The following is a 7792-nucleotide window of genomic DNA, read 5'->3' as shown; positions in this document are numbered from 1 at the left end:
TTTCAGATCCGTCGTCGGTCATGTCCTGTTTGAAGATACTTTGATATTTTTGTACTCTCCGAGCATGGAATTTTCTGCCAATATGTAATAACGATTGAGGTGAACTAAGTATACTATTCGATGTATTTCAATAAGGAAAGATCCCAGTTTTACATATGCGCGACGATTTATATTCGCATTATTTTATTACCCGCGAATGTCGCAAAAATGAGTTGGTTTACAGTACTTAAATTTGCATGCAAAGGAGTTCTGCTCCTTGCTATCATTAGCATTTGACATGTTTGATGAGAAAATGTGTAAAAGTATCTGTCAAATACAAAATTAGGAAGTTTACATAAATTCCTTTGCAAATGATGTCATCATTACGTCATAATTGCACACAATGATGAATATAATCATCATTTTGGCTAACTTTTAGTCCCTCAGATATTAAAGTAATATGCTATCAATAGTTCTACATATAGTTTGTATTATTGTTTGATTGATTGCTGTTTGCTGTTTGCTTAACGTCCAGTGGAAGTTTGAAATAAGATTACCATTAGTTCCTCATATAATTGTTCAGATGTATGTTTACACATGTTTGGCTGCTGGATCCCAATTATTGTCATATTAACCTATTACCGGTATGTCTGTCAAGGTTGCTCACCGAATTTTGTCAATATAACGGAACTGTTAACTACATAAAAGTAGAAGGTTTAGCTAGCTATAAAACCCACCATTTTCTTGGGAAAATCCTGTACCTCGTCAGGAATATGGCAGTTGTTTTTCACTTGTTCCGTTGATTGATAACATTTGATTTTGTCAGTTTTTAGGGACTTCCACTTTTTGAAATAGCCGCCTTGGAGTTATGTATTTTTTATTATACTTTGATAGTATAAGATAGAATACTTTCATCAAAAAATGTATGTAAGTTTAGGGTTTCCTGCTTGATCCTAATTTTGAGCTCTAACTCTATCATTTTTATGAGAATTTTTCATCATCAACTTTCATCAACATCCCAATTGTTATGACCACTTACACATTCTATTAAAATGGGTTTGCTTTAAACGAAGATAGACAGTGTCAGTTAATGTATTTACTGTTTACAAATGATGAGAAGCAATGCACTATAAATCAGATATTGTGTGTGCATTTATTATCGTGATTTTTGAATAATCGACAAAAGTGTGAGATTTATTAATACAATTTCAGGAAATGCTGCATACAAATAGTGTTTTTAGAAAATACAACTTTTTATGGGAAACCTATGATCACCTATCCTATTAAAGTTTATACAATGATAAAAACATAGCAAAACTTTCTGCATTATCAGTATATTATTGTCTTGTTGGGAAGACCGCGGAAGTAACGAGGTTGCGTTCTACCTATTTATCTAGGGTTGAATTCAGTGCGGGAAGCAGCATTAGCACTAAGAATATATATGAAGTAAACGTTACACAGTATGGTTGTGTTCTGCTTTATATTTACGATAGTTGATTTAGCCCGACATTTATGGTGCAACATAAGAGTCAAAAGCAAGTTTTGTCTTTTATCTTAAAAACCCGCTATAAATAGAGGAAATCAGAATGTTGGGATCAACCTACTGTATATTTTCACCAAAACTGTCAGACGACATCTTATTGGAGTTATTGCCATTTAATGACGATTTTTACTTTTTTTTGTTTGCGTTTTTGTCTAATATCTTAAAAAAAACTATAAGAGATAGAAACTTAAAAAGCAACAATAATCAGCAAGACAATATCTTCAAATAAGTCAAATGACCAAAATCGTGAAGCGACTCTATATTGGAGTTTTTTTTATCTTTAATGACTAGTGTTTTGGCCGAAATCGTCAGTCGACTCTTCATTGGAGGTCTTGCTCTTTCTTTAATGACTATCTTTACTAATTTGTGGTGTTTTTCACTTGTTCCTTTTATCTTGAAAACTATAATAGATAGATATTTTGCACAACAGTGGTTGCATCTTCATGATTCTATTGTAATACAATGTAAGCAAAGCATTCGGCATTAGTCAGTATTGGGGTTATTCATTATTGTACTTGTATAGATAAGGATGACCTTTGGCATTTTGTTGACTTCTTGTTAATTTCAGAAAGCTTTTTATTAAATGGTCTGCTTTAAAGAATAAAAATATGAAGCTTAACTTTCATGTTTTGTCTGCATGAGGACTAAACCATTTATTTAATACGGCCTATCCACGTTAAATTTTTCACTTCCAAACAGTTTATGGAGCGGGATCAATATACGGTTATTCATACATAAGACCGTACTGGTTACCGGAATTTTGGATACACCAAACCAGGTACTTCATTTCCGAGAAACACGCAATATATATTCCCTCAATTTTATAATTCATTCAAACAGTTTTGTATTATTCAAAATTAATAGTAAATATGTGTTCTACAAGGATCAACAGTCCTTCACCTTTCATCTGATACCTTAATTACTAAAATATATTCTACATAGTTTTATATTTACACTAGCTCTAGAATGCATGGATCAATTTTATCTAAACTGTTGTTTGGATTAGTAGATGAAGACCAGTTTTTTTTTTTTATTTTCTAAAATTGGTATTTACGAGGAGTTAATAGACTTCTAGATGTCTTTATTTGGAGGGGGTTGTATCTTTTTTGGGGCACGGGGTTATTGGTTGCATTCCCATTGACACATTTCCCACATTTGTTAGGTCATATAGCTCTGCAACTGTTTCGTTTCTTATAAATCCTTGGCTTTAAAATAATCGGCTAAGGTAAAGCGCTTCGTACGCATGAAATTTATAACGTGTTGTTTTCATTTTTTACGGCACTTGTTTGATACCTCTGCTGGTGGACTACCAGCCCCGAGGGTATCATTAGCTCAGTAGTCAGTTTTTCGGTACTGACATGATTTATAACAAACATTTCTAAAATTGTCCGTTCTTAAATTTTGAAATTATAAAGAAACTTAGGTTTCAACTCCCTCAGGCACAGTTGACCTGACATGGATTTGGCTATTTTATTTAGGTCCTTTTTGGTCATATAGCTTTTTAACTGTTTCAGTTCTTATGCATCCTTGGCTTTCACATATTCAGCTTTGAGCCTTCCTGAAGAATGTAAATCCAGAAAAGCGCTTCGGACGCATGGTATTTCTTATGTGTTGTTTTCATTTTTTTTCATTCATGTAACTCTTGAACTGAAATAGAATATCAAAGTCTTGAGTTTAGTGACACAGTATGTAGCACAATGCCTATGGTTAAAACTACCATGGGAGAAAAACTCAGCCTCTGTGGTCTTATGGAAGAGTTATTGCCTCAAGTCAAAGTTTTGGTTCAAATCAAAGACTTGTAAATTTGTATTGGCTGCTTCTCCGCTAAGGATACATAATTAATGAGTTAGAGCAAAGACCGGATGACTCAGTTTCCAGGAAGTGTGACCTATCTTCCGTTGTAATGTTACCTTGTTAACGAGCATGTTAAAAATTCAGTGTGTTGGTATAGAACAAAGCAGGTTGACATGTTTTCCTATAGATTCTAATATTTAACACTAGACAAAAACATCATCCTATCATTGGGGGAAAAATCGAATGTTGGGTAACATGTACAAGTTAAATGTAGAAACCCTACTGCATTACATTATTTTTATGTTCAAATAGAAAAATTATATAGAGGAAATATATTTTATATATTTGTGGGCGGTAGGACTAGGAACAATAAAGGTTATTTATGATGAAGATGTCAATGGTAATAGATTAATGGTAGAATTAGACAACAAAAACGTTGTTTGTGATCATTTAGTGGCCAAGGAACTAAATATATCTCTGTAAGTAGGTCTTTTGTACAATGCAAAATATCTCTTAAAGTAATAATTTAGAATTAATAGTATTCAAATATGTAAGTTTCATCATATCAATCAATTATCAGTTAAACAGGAGAAACATTTCAGCATGTTTAATCTCGTGAAATTGAAGTTTAGTTAATAGATCAGTAAGATCATCAATGATTTAAGTGATTAGAATGTAGAAAGATAGATTTATGATTTTTTTTAGTAAAGAAGGCTTATGATAATCTCATCATAGATACCAGGATTAAAATTTTGTACGCCAGACGCGCGTTACGTCTACAAAAGACTCATCAGTGACGCTCGAATAAAAAAATTTAAACGGCCAAATAAAGTGCGAAGTTGAAGAGCATTGAGGACCCAAAATTCCGAAAGGTTTTGCCAAATACAGCTAAGGTTATCTATTCCTGGGGTAAACAATCCTTAGTATTTAGAAAAATTCAAATAGTTGATTTATAATGAGGACCATACCAATGATAGTTCAGAAGTGCTGACTACTAGGCTGGTGATAATCTCGAGGAGAAACCTCCACCAGCAGTGGCATCGATCCAGTGGTTGTTAAGAAACTCATCATAGAAACCAGGACTAAAATTGTTTACGCCAGACGCGTGTTTCATCTTCAAAACACTCATAAGTGACACTCGAATAAAAAAAGTTAAAAATGACCTAAACCATTGACTAAACGTTTATTTTTACTTTCCAAGACTCTCCCGTCAACTGCCTTGTACTTTACATTAGGGGGAAAAAAATCAGATTTTTTATACAGTTGTTGTTTAAAGAAGTGAAACAAACAAACAGATGTATTCCAATATATACTGACATTATCTCAGAACCGTCTGTGTGCTAATATAGCTTCCCTATGGCTAAGATATCTTATATAGATTAAAAGATATCTTATATAGTTTATAAGATATCTTATATAGTTTGTAAGATATCTCATATAATTTATAAAATATCCCATATAATTTCTTTATAAGATATCTTATAAATTATATGAGATATCTTATTAACTATATTAGATATCTTATAAAATATATGAGATATCTTATATAAAAATTCTTTATAAGATATCTTATAAACTGTAAATGATATCTTATAAACTGTATCATATATCTTATAAACTATATGAGATATCTAATAAAATATATAAGATATCTCATATATATATATAAGATATCTTGTATAATCTAGTTTTTATAAGATAGCTTATAAACGTTTTAAGATTTAAAAGATTACTTTATATAGTAAGATATCTTATAAATTATATTAGATATCTCATTTAATATCTAATATATCTTATAAATTATATGAGATATTTTATATAGTAAGATATCTTATATATTATATGAATCATTCAGAAGGAGTGTTTTTGAAACGATTGCACTTGAATTTCCAAGAAAGAAGTAAATGTAAAACAAAAACTTAAACAAAAGCATAATATTGTTTATTTGTAAAAAAAAACACTATTCCTAGGAGTTTTGCAATTTTGAAGTTGAAAAACTATATATTAATATTGAATCAAATAGAAAATACAGGTGTTCTTTTCCTTCAGAGCTATGAAGCTCTTTGGTTAATCTTGATCTTTGGACATTGTTATACCCCCGCTTTAAAAAAGTGGAGGTATACTGTTTTACCTCTGTCCGTCCGTCCGTTCGTCCATCCATCCCAGGAATATTTTTCGTCGCATTTTTCTCAGGTACTACAATACAAGGATTTCTGAAATTTGGTTTCAAGGTTTATATGAGTGAGCTATACCTGGTGATGCGATTTCAGATTCAGCACTCAACAACTTCCTGTTTACCGAACACTTACATATTTTTACACTATTAAAATTATCCATATTTGGGCGGGGGTATCATCAGTGAGCAGTAGCTCGCAGTTTCACATGTTTATTTTTCGTTACAGAAGTAAACAAAACTGTTTTTGGTCTCCAATAGATTTCTCTACAGATGAACCTGTAAGAAGGCATTTCATATCTCAGTTTAGTTCAGAGCAGGCTGCTGAAGAATTCCATAGAATATTTGAGGAGGTGAGTAAGAATAAAGGCTTCTTAAGGTCTACTGTCCAAACCGTACAATTTATTAAACGTAACAATATAATCTAGTGTGTTGATGTACATGTGTTATCCATAATGTTGTAGTAGTAGTAGTAGTAGTAGTAGTAGTAGTAGTAGTAGTAGTAGCATACCACTCACCATAAGAGTGAGGGCTCGATATTGCTATCCCTTTGTCCATCTATCCGTTTGTCTGTTCCTCTGTTCATCCCACAAATATTTTAATTGCACTTTTCTCAGGACATGAAGGGGGTACTATATTGAAATCATCTTGGCCGTATGTCCCTCTGTCAATCTGTTTGCCTAACAAACGTTTTTTCGCACTGTCCTCATGAACTGCTCAACAGAATGACATCATATTTGGTCAAATATTTAAAATATAGATAGGGATGTAATTGGATAATCCTTTTGTTTTTTTTTTATTATTTTTTTTCCCTTCTTCTTTACTCTTAACTCCAATCTGTTAATTATCATTATTTATTTATTTATTTATTAATTTTTATATTTTTTTTTTATCTTTTCAATAGAAAATGTAAAATATTTCCAATTTAGATGTATTTATAATAATGACATTGTATATATCTTATATGTATTATATTGTATGTATGTCATGTATATGTTGTAATTGTTGGAAATAAAAAAATCAAAAGTTAAAAATTTTTAAAACAAATATTTGGTCAGAAGCTTGTCACTGATGAGTGGTAAAGTTTAAGTGCTTTTCTGTTGTTCGACACATATAGCTACTTCCTGTTTGCTGATAGTTTGAAGTTTTCAATATGTTGTTTGAAAACAAATTTGTTCGTCACATTTTTCTCGACAATTACTGAAAAAAATGACTTCATATGATATTTGGTAATCAGCTTGACAGTGATAAGTTGTACAGTGTAAGCAATGTTGTTTTATCTGTTGGTCAACTACTTCCTGTTTTCTGTTATTTTGAAATATGAATGGGGTAGGCTAAGTACGACAACTTGTGCATTCTTGTTTATTCTTATATTTTGTTCTCAGTAAACATGTAAAATTTATGCTATTCATAGAAAAACATTTCTGGTGGTTCCAATAGAAATAATAGAATTTAGTGTCAAATTCAAGAGTTTTTTCTCTAATGAGCAAATCTGAATGGCTGATTTTTAAATTGAAATATCATGAATCACCAACACCATAAAAACCCTCAAAATAGAACATCTTGAGGTGATCAGCATGGGGTAACGTGAATTTGTGTCAATATATTTATTATACTAATTGTATTTGGAATTTCTATCATATTTATATTATGATTACCTTTCTGATTATTGTTGAATGAAATAATATTAAATTCTTTCAGGGACGGCAGTTGGCACAGGAATCGAATATTTCAGAAAAAGACATGGCATCTATTACAACTGAGATAACATTTCCACATGACAATGGTGGAGCAAGTCGATGAGGACTGCAATAGATGATGATTCTGTTATGTATTGACAAAGAATGAATTAGATCACAGTGCGGGGAGGATAACCATTGATTTTTTTCTTCAAATTCGGGAGTCATGCATCCTGGTCTCAGTCTCAGTCCTGCGTACCAAACTGACTAGTACCTCATCAAATGCTTGATGATGATCCCTATTTATGATTAGTGATGGTAATTGTGTCAACTGAACACAGTACAGGTACACTGACTTTGTCAATATTTTATGTCTCCACAAATTTTGTATGATCGGGAAAGGACAGACTGCTGGTTTACATGCATGTAGTGTTCATTTTTTTTTTAAATTTAGGGGGGGGGGGGGGGGTGAAATAAGACATTCTGTACAATCTTACTGATCTGTTGAAACAACATAATGAAACAAAATCATGTTTTTAACCCCCCAAAAAATATTGATATTAATTGCATGTTGTTATTGTTTGGTTTTTTTATTTGAAAATTCTACTAAATGTAATCAAATCT

This window comes from Mytilus californianus, unplaced genomic scaffold (assembly GCF_021869535.1).
Source record: "Mytilus californianus isolate M0D057914Y unplaced genomic scaffold, xbMytCali1.0.p SCAF_5, whole genome shotgun sequence".
NCBI lineage: Eukaryota > Metazoa > Mollusca > Bivalvia > Mytilida > Mytilidae > Mytilus > Mytilus californianus.
This window is presented reverse-complemented; position numbering follows the sequence as displayed.